The sequence below is a fragment of the Haemorhous mexicanus genome, chromosome 3, assembly GCF_027477595.1.
Source record: "Haemorhous mexicanus isolate bHaeMex1 chromosome 3, bHaeMex1.pri, whole genome shotgun sequence".
Classification (NCBI taxonomy): Eukaryota; Metazoa; Chordata; class Aves; order Passeriformes; family Fringillidae; genus Haemorhous; species Haemorhous mexicanus.
Window position 1 is genome coordinate 102,368,572 of NC_082343.1, and position 21,682 is coordinate 102,390,253.

The window sequence follows — 21,682 nt, forward strand, 5'->3', positions numbered from 1 at the left end:
ACTGCAGTAGAATTGAATTTAATTTGTCTATTGTTGAAATTTCAGTGTGTATCAATCTCAATTACCACACAAGTAAATACGATAACCAGGTCTACTAACCCAGCCTCAGCCCACATTAAGCCAGACACCATATCTACTCAAGAAGAAACTGAAGTCCTGCCATGGGATGGGAAAGAGATTGACCATTTTTTATACAGCTGATTTAAAGTACACAGAATACTGAACACTGAACTGAGATAGAATTAGTTTTCTTTTTCACAGCCCACTTCACACTGATCATTCACAAGAGTATGGCTTAAACAACTGAAGGATAAAAGTCCCAGGGACAAATTTGCTGCTGGTGTAGACCAACATATAACTTTGATCAGTACAATGGCACACCAGGAACTGCCAGCGCCACCAACCTCTCTGGAAGCTGACTCCTCGTGTGCTGGGCTGGGAGATGCTCATCACTCCCATTCTGACATGGTGCAGAGGACGTGACCTCATCCCGCCCACTCCGAGCGAGAGCCCGCTGCACATCTTGTCGGAGGCGAGAACAGGAAGAACGCGCCGCGCTGGGCCCGGTGCGTGGGAGGAGGAAGCCGCCTTGGTTAGTGTCACCCAGCGCGACTGCGAGCGCTGCACACTCCCACTCCAACCACCTGCATCCTACCAGCGAGCTACACCTCTGATCTGGACTGAGATGCTGTGCGAGCACAACTTTACCACCCCAGCGCTGCCGGGAAGGGGGAGGCCTGTGCAAATGGTGGCACTAAACCACTGAGCGTGGTGAGCAATGTGGGGGCAGGAAGGAGCTTCTCAAGTGCAAGGCAAAACTTGCAAGGGCCACTCCCAGGCTTGTGAGCCCTCCCTGTCACCCTGCTCACAGCTGGGCCCAATTTCCCCACCTGGCCATGAGTGTGGGAGTGCCTTTGGGCAAAGCTTCCTCCAGAAGCTCTTTCTAGTGAGGTACATTAGTGAAATGCACTCAGATCGGGTCAGAAGCATCAGCAGTCTGATCACAGTGAGGGCTGACACCTGTGCAGAATACAGGTTGATGGCTTAAAACATGTGACAGGGTAGAACAAACCAGCCCAGCTGGTGCTGGAATGAGAGACAAGTAACACACATGGATATGTTGGTACTATTACAACTTTATATTGCAATATTTTCACAAGGGAGATAAGTACTGAACAATATCTTTACTGTACCAGGCACACACTTACCTTCAGTCAGCATCAGCCATGCATGACCTCTTCTCCATCTATTCTTTCCCTCAACAAGGTATTTATTGCAGGCTTACTTGCAGGGCAAGTGACTTTCTGCATCAGTACTTGCACCTTTTAAACAAGGGTAATGTGCTGTGTATTATATCCCAAATATTTACAAGTTAGACTTTGTGTAAGAGTAAGGGACAGCAGAAATTCCAGGTGGTTGCTTAATGCCAGAAGAAATGCTCTTTGTTAAAGAAAATCACTAATTATGAGAAACAGAAGTGAAGCTATATGAAATCTAGGAATGTCTTCATGTCTCTAACACACTTCACTGGTCAGTGCTAGTAACTTGCTAGCTCCAGCTCAAAATATCATCTGTCTTTTCCTTAGTTGTCCCAAAATTCTCCTTACTTTGCCATTAACTCTTCCAGAGCAGTGCAACCAGGATCCAGAAAGATGATTGTCAAGCCCAGCATTGGTTCAGTAGTGACCAGACAAAAGGATTTTATATAATAGGAAGAGTCATCACCCACAAGATGGGAAACTAAGCACTTTTGAGCAACTCCTGGAGCACAAGCCTTCCTTGGCAAGTCTCTAAGACACCCACTAAGATCAGAGGAAAAGGAACTGTTCTGAACATAACACTCTGGATGCTGATCTGGAAGAGGCTCCCTAAAACTAGAAACCTGTTCCTCAGCACTGAATAAGCTTGATCGTCCTGTGTTACGTTTATAATATCCACTTACTCCATAAGATTTGTAAATTTAATTTTAAGCTCAATATCAATCCACCAAAAGTATTTCCGTTTCCTCTGAGAAGGCAAAACAAAAAACAATCTCTTTGGTAGAGACAGTATTTCTCAGGCAATCATGCTGACTATGGATAATCAAATCACACTATTGAAGTTCTCTCACTGTACTCCTCTTCAGGTTTTCCAGCCTCTTCCACATGGATATTTCCTCTTTTCATACTACAGTATTTACCTAAATGATGCAAAAGCACAGGGATACACCGGACAAACACAGATTTTAAAGATGTTTGGGCATTTAGCTCCCTGTGCATTAGGAACAGGACATCTCACAAAATCTGGTTGTTAGAGTGGGACTGGAACAAAACAGCATTACAGCATTAGTCTGTGAAGCTGGAGTCGGATAGTCGTGTTTGAAAACAGTCTTTTATCACCAAAGAGGAGAGAAAGTAGGCACAAATCAGCTAGACATAACATCAACAGCTATGCAAGGGAGGAGGAATTCCTGTCCTTATTTTGTTAAATCTCCAGCAATTCCAGTCTAACTAGGCCTAGTCCAGGAGCAGCTGCTACTGAGAAATGCAGTCTCCTCCCTAAGCTGCTATTTTCCACTTCAGGCACAAGACACCTCTCTCAGTTCATCCTGTTGCAACAAATATTCTACAATACACACACTAATAACAACACAAAGATTCTACTAAAACAAGCCCTCCAAGAAACACTGGCTGTCCTGGGAGGAGAAGCTGAGAGGGCAAAGACACCATGGCTGTTTTTACTGAAGGTGCTCAGATACTCCAGCAATGAGTGTGATGCAGAGACAGAAATTAAATAGAAACCACCCAGCTGACAAGACTCTGATCTACTTGGATTCTCTCTAGGTCATCACTGACATTTCACACTTTTGCTGGTCCTCCAGCACCTCCCAGTTTTCTCATGTTTTTCCAATTGGCCTCAGAATTCAGAGAAACTGGTTACCTAGGCATGGGTTATATCGACCTTGAGAAATTGAGTTTCCAGGCATTTCGATTTCATGATCACCTGTGCAGGTCTGATCCTGGTCTTCTCTAGTAATTCTCTTTTCTCCCTTGGGAAATTTCTGCCATCTGTTCCCTTATTCTTTCCTGAAAATGGAGGCAAAAATATAGCTTTTAACAACACCCTCAGTAAATGCGTTCACTTTCTCTCACAGGCCATATCATCCCTTTCAGTAGCCTGTTACTCAAAATGCACTGCAAGCAAATACATATAATTGTATTTTAAAGTGAGCAAAGGTTTCAATTACCAGTTTCATTCTTGCCCAGTGCATATATTTATTTCAAACACTTATGCATGTTTCCTTTCATTCACCATCTGTCTTATTTTATTTCCATTCATTCTTTCTGTTATGCATTGTCATCTAATGTAGAGCATTATAATGGAAGAAAGGTCTTCTAATTCAACCGCTTATCCCTCAAACTCATGGTGTGACCCCGTGTGTGTCATTAAGCCTTAATAAGCTTCATTTCCTACCTTTAAAAAGGATATTGCCTGTTTGAGCCATTACATTAAAACTGTTTAATTTAATCAGAGCAGCAACACTTTATAAATGTTAGGCACTATTTCCATTTCATGCCAATCATGCCACCCACATTAATAAACTCCTTTGTGTTTACTTCTGGGCTCACACATATGTCAGAATCTACTCTCAGGCTCTGGGTCCACAATAAACAGGTAAATTTCACTTTTGTAGAGATCTGTCTTGCTCCTGAACAATTTTCCCTTTTCAAAAGCTTTCCTCCAAAAATTATCCTTCATGAAAACATGCACAGAAAACCTATTAAAAAGAAACTGATTTTTTGAGCTGAAAAACAGATAATGTAAATAATTCAGTCACCTATTCTGCTGATTGCTCTCTTTTGTTAGTAAGAGTATCTGAATGTACACGTCCACCAAAAGCATTTTTAATACATTGCAATCAACACTAAAATGAGGAGCGAGACCCTAGGAAAGATAATTTAGGTATGGACCCCATCTATTTATTTGTGGCTCAGAGAGGTGCAGAAAGCCTGTAACACTCAAATAATGGTAATGAATTGAAAATTGACATGCTTTGGTTTGTTTGGGGTTTTGTTCAAGTTTGGTCTATTAACTCCAGTATGATATAACTCTAAACTGTTGGCTGAGATAGGTTACTCCTGTTTTAGTTTTGAAGTGTCTCATTAATATTCAGCTTTACAAATTCTAGTTTCTTTAGCAAAGCAAAAATATCTTTCCTACACAGAGTAATTCAATAAAACCTCATTTGGTTACTGCCACTGGAAACTTTGCAGTCACAAGTCCAGGTGGCCTTGTGCTTCAGGCAATAATTTGCTAACACCTTTTACACTTCAAGCCCCAGCTACATTCCTGACATGCTCAAAACTCCTCTAAACATCACTTTCACATTAGAACACTCAAGAAATACAGAATCAGACCCAAGGACAGCAGAGTATGTGCTGTACAGTTTACCAGGGTAGAAACATCTCAATTATCATTTGTCCTTGCTTGTAGGAGGTTATATCAGCTCTTTGGGTCTGGTTGCTCTAGCAGAGAGAACTGCCTATCAGTTGCTTTCTATTATAATGTCAGACAGTGTCTGCTCTTGGCACCTTCAGTAACACACATGGGTGGGAGACAGTTTATTAGTGGAAGCGTTTGGGGATTTTCGTTATTCCTTTGAAGTAGGAAGGCCTGATCAATGGCTTGACCCTAGCCACTGAAAGGACTGGAGCAGAGTTGAGTGCCTATTTCATGCCTGCTATTTCTCTCCTCTGACCAGATAAAAGAAAATAGGGAAAAAACATAGTCATGCCACTTTACCTCAGTAAATCTGTAAGGCAAGACAACTCACGTTTGGGCATTTAATGCTCCATAGCAGGAGCAATCCAGGAAACTTTAAAGCTCTGAAAACCACAACATTTTCTCTAAGATGCACTTCACTTCTTTTTTTTAGTGATTCCTGACTAGTTGTTACAAAGCTCGTAGCTACCATAATATACCTCCATAAGAGTGCAGCTACTTTTCTGTCCTGGCCCCTTAGATATTTCCCCTCAGCCAACATTCATGAGTTTTTCCTGGAGTTTTGTTTTCTAAAATTTTCCTTCTTCCTACAACATCAAAGCTATCTATTTTTTAGGTCACCTGGTGTCTCAAGGGCTCACCACTAGTTTCTTCCTGTCTGATTGTCTAAACCCCCTGCAGAGATCTCTGCCCACTAACCACTATTAAAGAGCAAATAGGGGATGCAGAAGATCTGACACCTCAGCAACTATTTTGTTTGTTCTCAAAGACTGAGTGACTATTATTTTTCATTCATCACCCAAAGATAATTATACACATTTACCAGCCAAAAGAGCACTGCTACATAAATGCAAGTGCTAGCATTACACAGATTATTGCATCTATTCAAGATGGACACCATTTCCCTGTTGTCTTCTGCAAGTCTTTCTTTGACTTCAGGCCTTAATTTTTCCTTCTTCCCTACAGAAGGATACTTCTCCCTGTTCTCTGTTTTCACAACAGTACAGCACTTCCCAAGAGGTTATGAATTTATTTGGCAGCATCATCCATCTTTCCCACAAGTTCCTTACACCTAGAGCTCAGTCATCAGCCTGCTGCAACTTTCACTCCTCCCATACATCTGCTTGAGAAGTGCTGAGTAGCACAACATGCTTCAACCTCTCACTTTTGCAGTCACCCAACTTTGGAGGCCTTGTCCCAAGGCACCTCTCCCTGCAGTGAAATACCCACTTATTTAGACTAACACGTGGCAGACTCATCCCCAAGAAAAAAAAAAGAAAAAGGGAAAGGGCTTGTTTCACCTACAGACCTTACAGGCTCAGCTGATCCCCTGGTAAAGGAAAACACGTAGAATATGTATTGCTGCCATAAATTGTAGGTAGTTAAAAGAAAAAGAACCCCGTGGAGATATCTGAAATCTAATCTCAGACAGGCAGCAATCTAAAATAAACTACAGCTGGTGTTTCAGCTTTGATTCTGCTGCCACCAAAGGCAAATGGCACAATTCCCATTGATTCCAATTAAATTATAGACTAGGTCCTCTTCTTACTCATCTTTCTTTTTTTGCTGCCTCTATCTGATTTTTAGTTGTAAATTTCCCTGCAATAGTGCTCTCAGGACCATAAAAAACTTTTGAGAAATCCATATAAGTGCAAATTTTGGTACTATTTTTTTAATAAGAAAATAGGGTAGATTTTTAACTCTCCTAATTAATGGCATGAAAGGAAAAGCAGCATGGTTCTGTGCTAATGGTTTAGTTGGTTTCAGTTAGGGCTAGAATCTGTCCTAAGAACGAACATACCTTCTGTGCATCTCTACACTTCAGAAAAAGGCACTCTCTTATGACAGTAAATACATAAATGCAAGAATGCAACTTTTAACCATTGTGCAGCTGGTGTTTAACCCCTTTTGCATCTAGCTTGCATGACCTTGATATGCCTTATCTGAAAGCAGAACATGCACACACTTGGTTTTGGGCTGCACTCACACACCTGTACAGAGGAAGCTGTGGTGCTGTGCAACATCCCCGCACTGGTGCTGCCATTCTTGTGGGAGTTGCATTGCCACAAGTTATGCAGCTTTTTGCTTCTCTCACTGTTCTTACAAGGACAGCCAGAGGGTCTCTTGGTTTCCACTTCAATGGTGACACAGAGCATGACACTGAATCTATGCTGTGGGCAGTTCAGCTGCAGCTGTTTTCAGACACTTGCCGGCAAGTTTCAGGGTTGTCAGCTCCTGCAGTTTACTAGGCTCTTTGTCCTCTTTCCTGGAGGCCTGCCCTTGAAACTCCAGCCTTCATGGTTGCAGAGAAAAGCCTGAAAACACAGAATCTTACAGTATTTTTAAGTGTGACTCATGACTTTTTGCCATGAAGGGCACATAAGATTGCCTCCTTTCAACTTCCCTTTGTCTCTTTGCATGCAGCCGCACCTGCAGATGTTCAGGGAGGAGTGCCTGCACTCATCCACCCTAAAAGCAGCTTCTGTGTATGCAAAAGTCAGCACCCGCTTGCACAGGTGTCACTATTCCCAACGGGCTGGTGCAGAGGTTCTGCTTGATGGGGCTACATGTGTATAAGCAGCTGCCCCTTTGAGTAAACTAGTCTCTGAACATCACATTTTAGAAAAGTAGCACAGCTTTTTCCATGTGCTTCATCCACAGAACATTTTTTTAAAGTAGTTTTACAATGTTAGATATACAGATATCTATCTCAGACTTTTTTTTCCACTTTCACTATCTGACCTTCGCAGTTATTTCACACAAAGCCCAGAGCACAGTTAGCTGTTTCTAATGGCTGCTGTTCAGAGTGCTCAGCTCACAGAGGAAGAACCAGCCCAAACAAACACCAGGGCACAAGGGATAGAAGTGCCCATCATCATTACCACCAGTCCTTCTCAGCTTTCTCCAGGGCCTGGGCGATGCACGGTCCTGGTACCATAACCAGTGTGGCTGGGATGCTGGCAGGCCAGTCAAGGAACAAGCCATGCTGCCCTGTACCTCCTCCAAAAAGAACGTTCCCTCCTGACTTCACAGCATGCCAGGGTCATATAGCAACACAAAACCAAAGACTTTTATAATTTATGTTCATCTTAAGACAGATTTTAAAAAGATATACCAACAAAAATGCCACAGAGCTCTGTCATTTTGCCTCAAAGAAAGCAAAAGAGGTTTGATTTTTCTCCAAACCAAAAGGCCAGAGCCTTGACCCCCCCCAGCAGAATCCCATCCTGGGACTCTGCAGGCAGAAGACTTTCTGCAAGCTGGCGACAAGTTTTCTGTATCAGGCAGGTCACCCAAAGCACCTTCCGGCTCTCAGAGCACTACGGAGGGAGCACAGACCCTCATTTCTCTTTAAACTCCCTGGATCATTTAATGAAGAAATGACACTAGGTGATGACACTGACGTGATGGCAGCCCCAAGGGAATCTGCCCAGAAATGGCCTCTGACAGCTTCAGCACAAAGCTGCCCAAAGAAATCTTCTCTCCAGATACCTTTCATAACAACGCCTGTGACTCAGAGAGCACTTAGCAGTGAGTGTGGAAGGTAGCTGAGCATCATTACCCTGTTCAGATGGGGAAAACCAGACTCACTGGGCTAAGTGATTTGCCTGTAGCCCCACAGCACCTGGCAGACCTCAGAGCAGGAACTAGGGCTAGGGCTATGGTGTGCTAATTCATGGCACAGAGCCAAAGCATCCCACCTGCCTCAGAGGGGTCACAGCCCACTTGCTCCTCTGCATGCATGAGGTGAGTGTGACCCCACAAATTCTCTTGCTTGGAGACAGGATGAAATATAAATTTAACTGCCTATTATTGCCATTAAATATGTTCCACCAGCCTAGCCCTACCATATCAGTATGGAATATACGAATACAATGCAAAACAGAACATTAAAAAATAAGGTGTAAGTGGCTGGATTCAATAATGCCAATAGTTGCATTCAATAAAGTAACATGTTTGTGATTATGGAATTTTGCTAGACACATTCTGAAGATAACATCTTATTTGTACAATGAATGGTTAGGCTAATCAGTGCAAGGGTTTAAATAGTCTTAAGTACATTAGCATAATCACTCATGAAGCACATGTGGTTTATAAATGAATTAACAGCTACAAATTAAAGAATAAGCTTCTGCTTTTTGAATCATCTGTCTTTTTTCTTTAAGGAGAAAAAACTGAAGTTGGGCATTCTGATTTTCAAATGCTCTCAGCCGGTGCAGTGTGGAAATGCCTGCTTGCACCCTCCACTTCTCAACGAGCTCAGCCCCCCAGGAAGATCCAGGGGTAGCTCAGAGAGGTAGGACTGTGCAAGGATGAAGTTTTGCAGATCCCAGGAAATCTCATCAGTTCTAACTCGTTCCAGTTCAAGATTTTTTATGCTGTGTTGGGGTTAAACTGTTTTAGGTTTCTAAAGAGCTTGTACCTTTCCAGACTTTACTAAAAGGTGCATTTTTATTAATAGGATGATTTTACAGACCTATTGAGTCTTCTGAAGTGAGCAGGATGCATGGTTCCCACTCTGTTCTCCCTCATTCCTACACCTTTTTTTCCTGTGTTAAGCAAAAGAGGATGATGACTTCTTCACTTCTTCCTGGGGTCAAGCATACCTCAGCCAACCATTTTCCTCAGACATGAGGAAGTAAAGTGCCTACATGGCTGCTCTGCCTATAGTCCTTAAGCCCATACTGAAGAAACCCCAGCTGAAAAGACCCTCTCCAGCCCCATATCACAGCCTCCATTGAACATGCAAAGATGCCCACATGATGGAGGTACAGATGTTCCCTTTTCCTGGTATAGAAACTGAAGGGGTAGGATTCTTATAAAAAGTGGCATAGGAAGGGGAATAAGAAATGGTCACTGAGAATGAGAGACCCAAAATAGGAATGAAGCGACAGAACCAGAGCAAGGGTCTTCTCAACAGAACTGGTAGTGAAATGGAGGAGTTTGTCACCAAAGAACATTGTAAACAGTGCATGGTTTCAAGATGCACTTGCACAAATGAACAAGACAGATATCCATTTGGGTACTAGACACAGACTTCATTGGCTTAGGAAGGCAGGAAACTGATAGGGAAATACTCCTGCTTTATACCTTATCTACAAGGAAATATTCCTGCTGTATACCTTTCTCTAGGCATCAGATTGTCAAAAGAAAATGCCAGACCAGCCATTTTATGTTCTTGTATATTTTACTTCAAAGTGGCACAGGTGGAAGATGAGAACTGCATTTTCCAATAGACAAAGCACAGGGTAAAGTTTTACCCCACGGAGACAGGCTTGCCCCTTATCTTTCTTGCACAAGATCACTTGAACAAAATCATTCACCTCCTTCCTTAGCACCCACCCCACCCACAAAACACAGCAGCAGTGGGTGTGTTGGGGCTGTGGTAAACACCTCTTGCCCCCTCACTGTCCACCCCAGCCTGCAGACAGCCCTGATGGAGGACACCAACAGTCTCATGAATCCTTCTCATGCTGCAGTTTCATTGAGAGCAATTGTCAACTATTTGTGGGTAGAGCTAAAATTTAGTAAACACATTTCTCTTTTGGTTATACCAGAATTACTACTGCTTGTTTTCCTTATGGAAAAAAATACTAGTGAAGCATACTTAGCCCTTCACACTCACCAATTCTTCAAAGGTGAATCTGCCTTTTATTTTGGTTTTTTCTATCTTCCTGACTGTCTGGGAACCACTGCAAGGCAGCAGACAGGAGCCTTGCACTAGAAGTCCAACCTTCTGGCCCAAATCCCTAGTAAATGTACTGCTATTTTCATCTTAGATTAAGGGCAGCCCAGCCACCTCTCACACTGAGAAGTATTAAAAATACTTCCCTCAGTTCTCAGAAAGAGAATAATCTAAACTCTCAAACTAACTGAACTGAAAAAGAAAAAAGAAAAAAAGAAGAAAAAAGAGGAAGCCTTAGCTTGAAGAGCTATTATTATGTCTTCTCACATTTTGCTGTAGCTAAAAGTATGAGTTGTATATATAACTAATGCACCACCCACCCAAGCAAAAATACTTGCTTGAAAAAGTAAAGGCATGCCTGTCAGAACTCATCCTCTTCCATTCAGTCTCCATTGTATATTTTTGTTCCTGTGATAAATTAGCCCACTACTTCTCAGGTGATTCTGGCATTTCAAATTTGAACACAGGACATGCTCAAGTAAAATCATATAGTAGCTTCACTAGCAGTCTGAACTCACAGGGAGCTGGTATTCCACAAAGCAAAACCGAAATGTGAAGGTAATGGGGTGAAAGTTTGAGGCCTGCCCTCCACTTGCACTCACTCACACGCATTAATGTTTCCATCCTGGCAGCTATAAACACTGTTTACCATCAAACACCTGCAACAGATTTCCAATACTCTCATGCTTGCAGTCTAGGTTTGCATGTAATCTGTTTTGTACGCTAGTACACAGCAGAAACCCGAGACTGCCCTGGAGGGTTATGGTTTGTAGGTGGAGCTGCCTGGTCACATCTTTCTTAGTTTCTCATTTCTGTCCTTCTTCTTCAAAATTCTAAATGCACTTCTGAGTGTCAGCACCGACTGAAATTCTTTTTTTCTTTAAGCATAGCTAACATCTACATCAGCCTAAGCTGTAATGATTTTCAGGCAGACTTTCCAGCCAGTGAATAGGAACACAGAAAGATACACCTGAGACAACTCTGAGTCAGTCAAATAGTGTCTTTGCACAAGCATCTTGCAATTTTAGCTCTACAACCAGGCTTAAAAAGATAGAGAGGAAACCAAAGAGATTTTACTTCATCTCTTCATGAAAAGACGGCACAGACTATGACCAGCCATGCTTTTGGAAGGCAGTGGTCACAAATTCTTGGAATTTCCTTGAATTGTAAAACAAGGTTGAGAATTTCTAGGCAAGACTCAAAATATTTAACAACTTTACAGGTGGTTTTACAAAGATATTGCAGTAGATCTTGGACCTCTGCTGTATACCATTACTAATGTCAGGATAAAGAACAGGTCTTCTCACTAGTTCTGCTGCTTTCAGAATCTCAAAACAAGCTCAAGTTCACTGTAGTTGGCTCGGATCCTAACTTTCACACAAAAGGAAATTATTATCCTGTAACATAATGTGCAGGAAAAACCCTAATGCGGTGCATTATTCCTGGACCAGGTGACCTCCTTCCTGGACCAGGTGACCTCCCCAGCTGTCATATGGTTCTCCATCATGCCCTTATGATGCACCCTAATTCCTCCTAACAACCCATGACAGAAACCCAGGTAGAGTGGGATGAGAGCACAATTTCCATAATGTCTCAGGTAACTCTTCCTCCAGTATACTTGACATTCATGGCAATGTTGCCTGGGCTCCAAGGGAGAGTTTTAATAAGTATCTAGACTGAGTTAGCAAAGGTGTAGAATTTGGGAGCAAGATGCTCCAGCAAGCACCATTATGCATATATTTGCCACTTGTAGCTGAGGTCAGCATTAACACGTAGGCATAAATAACTGCTAGCACACAAGGACATAATAAGACATTCCAGAAGATCTCTTCTAAGATGAAGTATTTGAGTCTGCTCCCTAAGCACTGCAAGGTAAATTGCATTCAGGTATTTATGAAGTTCATGAAGTTCAAAGCCATTTCAAGGCCAGGTCACAAAAAGTGATGGATGTGATGATACAGCAGAATAAAATCCTGCGAGACTTGTACACTGATTTGATCTGAAACAACAGACACCGCTCTGCTCAACATGGAAGAAATCCCTGGGATTATTCTCTGAGTACAGTTTTGCCATACAGAGTTTATATTTCCCAGGTTGGGGTGCACAGGAAGGCCCATGTACTACTGAGTCCTTCTGAAAAGCAGGGTATAGTTTTCCTATGCTGATTTTTCTGTTTGTTAGAAGTTTAGGGCTTTTAAATCATGCTAATGTGTCTAGAGATTGCAATGGGAGTGTGTTTGAGAAATCCAAAAATAAAATAATGTAATGCAGCCAAATACTTAATTACCAACATGTGCATCTGTTGTCAAACCATACGCTAAGTGAGTGGCACTGCTCATTAGTTCTGCTTTCAGGAGCTACCAGGCGTTCGTGTCATCACTACCAAGAGTCTTCTGAGTCTGAATCATCCCCGGAAAGGACAGATTCTGTCACTCATGCAGTCGCTGTTAACAAGAATGCTGATGGCGTAGCAGGTGTTTCCTCCACTTCTCTAAACCTGGAAAGGTTCTGGCACAGCTTCCCTCCAATCTTCCCTCTTCAGAAAGGAAAAACAATCTTTCTCTCCTGGCTCACATGAGCAGGCAGGCATGTTCCAATAACTCAGGTATTGGACACAATTGCTCCTATTCACTCTGTTGCCTACAATACTGTGTGATTATCGTGCTCTGCTGGTTCCCCAGGAAAGAATGCTGGTTTATCCAGTCCAATCCCTTTTCATGCAATAAAACTCTAGCCCAGTGAAACAGAAGGGGGTCTGTGACACACAGCAGTAAAAAAGGTTCACTTACTATTTAGCTGACCCATTGTTTTGGCAGTGGGTTTGAAATGCTCTTCCAAAGTTGCTGACTGATAAGTCCTTTCAAACCTTTAAGGGCATCCGATATTCTGAAATGGACTTGGAAAACTTTCTGTGCTTTGTCCACATGCAGCAAATGCCAGCTGGGATCTAAAGAAAAGAGCAGAGTATTACTACCAGGAAAACAACACACAAGTGCCAAAGAAAGGATAGAAAGGATCTGAGCAATCCCAAATATGGGTTGCAGCCTGATGAGACATTACAGTAAAAGCTCTACAGAACTGGCTGCTCCAGCAGACACTGAATGTCCATCCTGGTTAGCTCTTGCAGTATTGAGGGTCTAGGGCTGGCTCACTCCTTTCTAGGGATTGCCCGGGAATGGGGCTGATCCCCATGGCTCATGCAGTCAGTGTAGCCTCCTGTGGCTTCAGGTAGGCAGTAGAGGGGCACTGTTTGCCTCACACCTCACTCTGGCTGCTCTCCTTTGTCAGCTGTCCACCTGTCCTGGTGTGCAAGAGCTGATCCAGCCCACACTGAGGATGCAGCAGAGAATCAGGGAACCATAGCTGGGCTTCATCTCAGGTACAGCTTTGCTAGACTCCAGTTACATCCCAGCCCAGATCCACTCAATTCCCCTCCTTTCTCTGAACCAGAAAGGGATAACTTAAGTCTCTTCCCTCACTTTTGAAATTACTTGTGGCCTTTTAAACAGGTTTCTTTATAAAGAAAAAACTCAGCACTTAGCAAACACTGAATGTGGCCAAGCCCAGGCTAAGGTAGTGGCATTTGCATGGGCACAGCACTTTGAGGTTGTCCCCAGGTTGCTGCTACAGAGCTAGAGAGGGCAGGAATTCCCCTTCTTTCCCTGTGCCCCACTTTTCTGTGGAACAAAACAGGCAAACCAAATTCTTCTCCTTTTTTCAAACAGCTGAAGATGGCCCAAGCACTCCTTTCCACTCATAATCAAATACACATTTTCTTTTCAGTGCGGTGGCTCCCAAGAGCTAAAGTTCAAGATGGAACATTGAAACACGCAGCTTAAATCACCAGTAGGACACCTCTGGTGCTGACACTGATGTACCCAGCTTGGAGCTGTTTAGGGCTTGGACAGTACTGGCTCTCCATGCTCCAGAATTCCCCTTTGCAAGCTTTCCTGTCCCTGCCAGCTGCAGCAACCAACACTGCCTACAGCAAATGTGTCACATATAGGTAGGTCACTAAATATCATGCCCAAATGCAACACAGGACCAGATGCCATTAAGGAAAAAAAAATAAAAAAGAAAAAATCATGTTGATGTAAGCACTATGCTTTTACTTCCCCAAGTCTGACAGGCCTCCTACACAGCCAGCAGCAAGTAGCTATTTCCCTTGTAATATCATCAACTTCCAGTAATGTTCACTTGCCTGTTTTTAATACCCTCTATAGTCCTTCCTACCATCCTGTGATAAATCCCTTCCCCTCTACCATTTCATAACTGCCCAGATCTTTTCCTCTCTCTCCCCACCACATCTGGCTTCTAGACCATTCTCCACTTCTTTCTGTTAGCATTTTCAAAGCTTATCTAGGGCCCAACAGACTTTTTTTTTCCCCTTCTTGGTGGTGGAGGGAGGAGGAGGGGGGACCTGCTGCTTAGCTGGCTTTGGCAAGCCTGGGCAGCTCTAGCTGAACTCCCCAGCCCTCTGCCAAGAACAGTCTAAATAGGAGCACCAGAAACATCTTTTAATGTCATTTGTATTAATATTTTTGGAATTAAGCAGACTTGAAATTGCTTTAAAAACATTAAAAAACAGAGAAAAATGGTTGGCAACCATGTGAAGCTCAAACTGTACCACACACAGTACTGTCGTAAGAAAGTGGCTATAACACGAGCGTCTAAGCCATTTGTATCAAAGGACTATTTTTCCATCACTTTAATTAACAAAGATGTTCTTAAAAGAAGACTTCTCTCAGGTTCTGAACAGAAGAAACCATTCCTGTCTTTGCTCATCCTAAGCAACATACAACAACAGTTCAATGTATGACGTGTTCTTGAGAAGAAGAAGACCCTGTCCCCTCAAGGTATGTCCAAAAGGAAAAAAAGTCAGACAAGGATGAAAAGGACCCTTGTGCCTTTTGCCTCTCCAGCTCTTTTCCTTAGTCACACGTTCTTCATGCCAGGGAACCAAGGTGAGTCTCAGAAAGGTCCCTGGCTTGCTACCTACTCTCATCAGGCCCAAACAGTTCCTTAGAATTTCACTCTGTCTGCCTTAACCTTTCTTCTGTGATCATCAGAGATTTCCTCTGTACTCACCAGCTTTTATATCTTACAAGATCAGACAAAGGATCACTCAACTAGCATTTTCAAGGAGAGTTACAGCCAGCCAGATTCCTGGCACCCTCCTTCCTTCTCAATCTTTGGCTTCAGAGGGGTAGAGACAGCGCTAAGGGATAGACTCAAAAGATCATCTTAGAAAAGCACAGTCAAGGTTTCAGGCTGGTTTTCTGATGTCCAAAGCAAATACAAATTAAGCAATGAAAATTTCAGGTATGAAGGAACTGGAGACACTTCTCCTGTAGAAATGGGGCTGGACAGGGAGAGGGGTTGTTAAGCCTTGGACTTCGGGCACTGCATAGTTCACAACTTAAAACCACCTTCCTCTTCTTCATCCCACACAGGGTGCAGCACAAAGGCTTCAGACAGTGCTGCAAGGATGTCACATAAGACATCCTTCAGACAAAGCAGCTGCCCCCAGTAACAGCAGTCTGCTCCTGGCTATCCTCAGCTTGGGTTGTGTCTCCCACACAATGATCACAGTGCCTTAACTTCAGCATGGATACAGCCAGCAGGTCTACTTGGGACAGGATCCACGGCAACTGCACCCACAAGTGAAAAGCCTCCTTACAATAACAAAACATAGGTTTAGAAGCATGAAAGAAAGCAAAATAATCTGTAGGAGTAATCTAGATATATATGCACACTTTAGGAGGGAAAACAGATAAGAATCTTTCAGGTGAATTAGAGGTCATACACTTGCATAGGAATAATGCCTCGTGAGTCTACAATAATTTCATGATTAACATCTGCTTTCTTGGCCAAGGAATGCTGGTTTCTATTTTCCATAGCCCAACCCCTGTTCCTAGCTTCTAGACAGGTTTTTGCATTTTAGTTGTCTCTGTAAGAGAAATCATATTCATTCTAATTCATTTTGGATTTAATAAATATCTCAGGTTCTTATTTGTCCCCTTAAATTTATTCTCTCATTTAAAAAAATACAAGTAATTAAAAATTGCTAGATGTCTGCTAGACTTCTGCTAATCTCTCTCAGTTGCTATTATCAATATGGATTGCAGCCTAATTCATTTTGTCACAGACAGAGGAGAAGGAGTTTGCATTTCACAATGGTTTAGAAGTCCCTCAAAGCTTGAAAGGAACTTGTCAAAGTCTTTAAAATGTTACTGGATAGAACTTTTCTGAGGAGCCAGCAAGACTAAAAAATTCCCTCTTTTTTTTTTTTTTTTTTCATCAAGGTGAACACCTTTCTCCAAAAGAAAAACAAAAGCTGCCATACAACAAGTGTAATTATTTGAAGGTTGGTTTGGGATAATGTAAAACTTGCCTTTGGCTTCTATGACAAAAGACAGCCCAGTCCTGGAGATCTGTTAAGTATGCACCTCATTTACAAGTGTGACTTGATAATCTGCAGTACTGAAAAGCTTTTCTTTCTATGAAGACAAGAAGGTTGTACACTCAGACTGCTCCTCATACTTCATGGGAACTGTGAGAGCTAAAACATGACTGACACAATCTGCACTTTTCCAAAAAGCAATGAGTTTTGTTTGTTTTTTTAAATTTCTTTCTGCCATATGCTAAATGTGACTACCATTTTACATTATAATATTTTGAGTTGGCTTGATTTGCTGTACATTGTTGCTTCTGTAAAATAAGATCTATGCAGGAAATTTGATAAAGTAATTTTATGTCTTCTACTCATTGCTACTACTTTTGCTTGCTGACAAATTAAATTCCAGTCATCTGAGTCAGCCTCTTATTTTAGATCATCATCCCATCTCCACGTTTTGTCAAATAAATATGCTTGTATGTGTAACTACACATAGAAACCTACAGATGATCTACATGACACTCCCTCACTTTGCAAATTAGAAAAAATTATTTCTTCTAGAGTAATTTACTTAGGTTTCACAATCACTTTCCAGCCTAATTTTCAAAGCTATATCATTACCAAACTTCTATTGCCTTCTGCATACAGAAGGTATTTTATTAGCTGAGACCCACTTCCTTGCTTCAAAGTTATTACAGCCAAAGAGCCTGGCTATGAGTGGGAAGTGGCAGCTCAGAGAATTGCCCTGTGAATGCACCCCCATGATGGTCTGTACCAGCACAAGTGTGTGTGTGTGTGTGTGTGTGTGTGTGTGTGTGTGTGTGTGGAGGCAGGGCACTGACCCTTTTACTCTTCCCACACCGCCCAGCCAAGCAGTCAGCCCCGCACCGGCTCCCTCTGCTCCTTAAGCAGCCGGTGATGGGCCGGGTGATCTGACCCACTCCAGAAGGCAGCTCAGATCCTGGCAGTGCTGAGACAAACAAATAAAATGAATGTCCAAGCCAAGAATTCCAGGAAGGGCTGAAGGAACAGTAGGATGCGGCCAAGAGTCAGAGGCATATGGGCTACTGCACTAGGCAACCAAAGAGGGCCAGGGCATGGGCCCAAGCACTGGCACATCATCACCCGTTGCTCAACTCTCAGTGCTGTCCTTGGCACAGACTTGTTCCAGGCAACCAGCTCTCCCTCACACAATGCCTGGACACTTCCAGCAATAACCAGGGACCATTACCAATACACAGTTTGGATGGGCCACCTTGTTAGGGTGGGAGAGGAAAAGAATTTATGTTCAAAAGCAGTGACACTCCAGGTGACCTTGTGGCCAGTGAGTAGCTCCCTGGCTATTTTATTCACTAATGTTGAAGCAATCTTGAATACCACAATTCATTCAGCACAGAGAACTTGCCAGGATGGGAACTGCCTCTTACTAGGACTGCACCAACTACCCCAACACAACAAACTCAGCTTTTTTCTATTATTTTGCTCCCTGAGATATTTCTGTAGAGTCTATTTAATCTTCCGTCAGTGTTCATGCATTGTCTGGGCTGATTTTTAATTGACCAGAAAATTACATGACTGCATCTATTAGGCCAAAGCACTATTTCACCTTGATGTGGCCCTCGAACTGAAATTGCAGACTGCATCTCCAAGCAGCAATCTTCTACCTTACAAAACCCTCCTCCTCTTTCATGGTCATTCTGCCCCCAAATCTAAGCTTCTCCTATTGGATTCATTTCCAAATACATGAAGTACAAGCTGAGATCAGCAGAGGCAAGTTATAGGAAAGATAAAGATCCTGCTTAAAAGAAAAACAATTTCTGATTAAGGTTATGCTACCTATCAATTTCTATTTTCAAAGAGCATTACAAACATGAAATAATTTTTACAATAGCCCAGGGAGTGAGCTATATAAGCATTGTTATGCATCTTTTGCAGAAAAAAAGGTGGTAAACAAGAGGACAAAATCACCTGCTAATTTAGGATGTCTTTGGTTTTTTGAGCCCTTCCATTCCAAACAAAACTGAAGTGTCTCACATCACAGGCCACATGAAAAACATAGTTTTCTTGTCACTTTTCCATGACACTATGATGCCATTGTCCTGACATAAGTTTCCACTGCTTGACACATGCAGAAAATACAGAACAAGTTAGGAAACTGATGTCTTCAATCTGAATTATCTGTCCCCAGGCAGAATCTTCTTACCTTTTGTAAATGTAACTGATGTTGTCATATAACTTCTATAAAAGGAATTGATGCCACTTTCTCACCTTTTGTAAATGTAACTAATGTCATCAGATAACTTCTTCAATAGAAGTTGCTTAATAAGAAAAGTACTTTGTGTTTCAAGCATTGCATAAGATTATGTCACACAAATAGATATGCACTAGGTAGTTGGAGAATATGTGTTAGAGAGGAAGATTCATGTAAATTTTAATATATAAAAGATGTAACTTTTACCCCTTGGTGTGCTTGATTTGTGGAAACCTCCACCTTTCATCCTGCACAGAACAAAGTGTTTCCTTTCTAAACTAAACTCTGTGTCTGTCTAGAGAGCTCCTAAAATCAGAACAAAAGGAACTAGGACAAGACAATATCAGGAATTGCTGGCACTCAGCCTACAGCTCAAACCACTGGACAATCTTACTTTTCACAGCTCAAGAGATTCTTGGGTCCAAGGGGAGAAAGGGTGAGCATGCACTAAAGCAGAAATCTGCCTGCTGCAGACCATAGAGTACATCTGCATTAGGTAAAAGAATAGATGTGTATAAACACTGAAAAAAGCAAGTAGCTGGACAAACACTGACTAGTAAGAGGTGAGATAGGTTTCTGTGAATGCAGCCCAGGTGTTCTTTGTAAAACTGATCCCATAGGGACTTTCTTAAAAGTATCAAGGTGAAACAATGTTCAGCTTAAAATGGGTATTAGCAAATACAGATCAACCAGTTTTCCTGCTTGGGTGCTTATCATCTTCCCTTTCTGTGGTTGCAGTGATTCCTTCCACTGCTCTGCTACCCAGTCCCACCTCAGCCCCAGAGTTCTGCTTAACTTTGCTGCTGCCCTTATCAGCCCTGATGCAGTCTGGTGTTTGCAACTAAATGAAGGTGACCAACACAAATTTCTGCAGACCTTCCTTCCTTCCTTCCTTCCTTCCTTCCTAGAGCTGCAACGTTTCTTGTGCTGCAGTCTCTTGCTCACCTATGGCTTGAAATCATTATGCACTAGTTGCAAACAAATGTGAATAAATTACAATAACATCCAAGTAAGGGAAAGAAGAAAAGAAGTATCAGAGATGGTGACTAGGAAACCAAGGAAGAAATGCTAATTAACTCAACTAGATTGATTTGCCCTGTTTGCTCAAAAAATTAATTACCAAAAAATCATAAATTAAGAATTAAAAGCTTACAATAAGAGGAGCCAAAAGGTTTTTCTCTGGAATCTATGATGAGTATCTGAAAAGGGATCGTGTCTAATTAGACATTATTTTGCAGCAAGATGACCTCATATTATAATTAGAGATATGCTAAATTACTTGGAAATAATTGCAATGATAGGATACCCTCCATGACTGCCAGTTTGGAAGCTTTCATGTTCACACTGATCCTACACACCTCAGTTTCTTTTGGCTGGGAGTTGGGTCTTTAGCAGGTATCTAACATGCAAAAAAGCCAGCATTCTTCAAAATCTCCATCAGGTGACAGACGCTTTAAAAGACAAGAGAGATGTACAAACTTTCATGTAATAAAACTGTGATTTAAACATGTGGCAGGTACTTGGCACTATTTGCACTCTATTTCCTAAGCACAACATTCACAATGCAAACAAATGTTATTAATTTTTATCTTTAAAAATAATATATCCACAAGTACTTTGAGCTTCTAAAACATACTGCTCTAGGATATTGCGTATTGCAAAAATGTTAGCCCAAGTTCTAGCAAGTGTCAGTTGCTACTTTAGTCCTCTGGACTGCCTTGGTGAGTCAATCAAACTCCAAATACTTCAGTGGCTACAGAAAAGGAGGAAAGACATGTCTGGCATCCTGGGCTGCAGACACGCTGGGTTGTCTGATGTGGGTAAGAAAATGCCAGTCATGCTAGAAAACACTCACAGAGAACCTAGGTCAGAAAGTCAGGTCAATGGCAAGGCGAGAAACTGGAATAGGTAAGGAACAGCTATAGGGGATCCTCCTGTATTTCAGCATCTTTCTGATCCATGTGGAGATCTGGAAGGATAGTCACAGTGAGCAAAAGACACTGAGATAAAAGGGAGCCTGCATACCCTGAAGTGGAGCCTGAGGAAAGAAATAGCTTCAAAGTTGCCCACAATGCTTTGAAAGGCACAAAGGATTAGGGCTCGCACACATCAGCCCCTGCATGGGGCAGCTGCAAATCTGTCTGGGCAGAAGAAATACGAAATCTCCTCCACAACAAAAGAGCATGCAGCAGCCTTCATGTCAGTACAGCAGCTAAGTGGGCAAGATGGCAAACCTCATTTTTGTGGGAACAACTAAGGGTGTCATAGGCTGAGTGCAGCTGATATAACTGGTCTCAGGAAACATGATTACAACATATCTTCCTTCTCAGTGTCCGTTTCTGAGACTGTTTCACAAGGCATGGATATGGATCTTCCTGAAGGCAAGCACACAAAGATGGCCAGAGCACAAAGGAAGCCAGCAGGCTAGCACCACCCAAATACTCAAAAGTACAGGTCCACACAGCTCAGACCTGCAGAGGTGCCCATATGCCTGAGAATCCATGTGGTTGTGTGCCCTGCAATTTCAGTATGCAGAGTACAAACTCCTGTGATTTGTGCAGTTGTAAAACAGGCCAGCATCTGAGCTGGGAAGAGAAGGTACATTTCCCACATCCAGGCCCACATCACATAACCACATGTCTCTGAGACTCACCACTGACATGCGTGACTGGTGGCGCAGCCCAGCCACCAGAGCCTCATTCATTTCTAGAATGGCTCTGTAGATCTTGGCTGCTGCAGAGGTTTAGAAACAATGCTTTTAATATTTTGTGGTATTGACTTACCCATTCATTGTGTAGTGACATTAGCACACATGAATAATCATAAAATAAAAAAAAAAGGATAATTAATATTTAACTTTGCCAGA

At 42.3% G+C, this 21,682-nt stretch overlaps 1 long non-coding RNA gene across 11 annotated transcripts in view; it reads right to left on the bottom strand.

Annotated features, from left to right (window-relative positions):
• The window catches only part of LOC132325480 (uncharacterized), a 226,091-nt gene that overhangs the window by 117,916 nt on the left and 86,493 nt on the right, over positions 1 to 21,682 (bottom strand). For 10 of the 11 annotated variants that reach the window (XR_009485956.1, XR_009485961.1, XR_009485957.1 and 7 more), the window contains one exon: positions 12,958 to 13,115. The exons of the other annotated variant lie outside the window; for it this stretch is intronic. This is a non-coding gene — a long non-coding RNA (uncharacterized LOC132325480). The remainder of the gene's footprint in view (positions 1 to 12,957; positions 13,116 to 21,682) is intronic. 11 annotated transcript variants of the gene reach the window in all.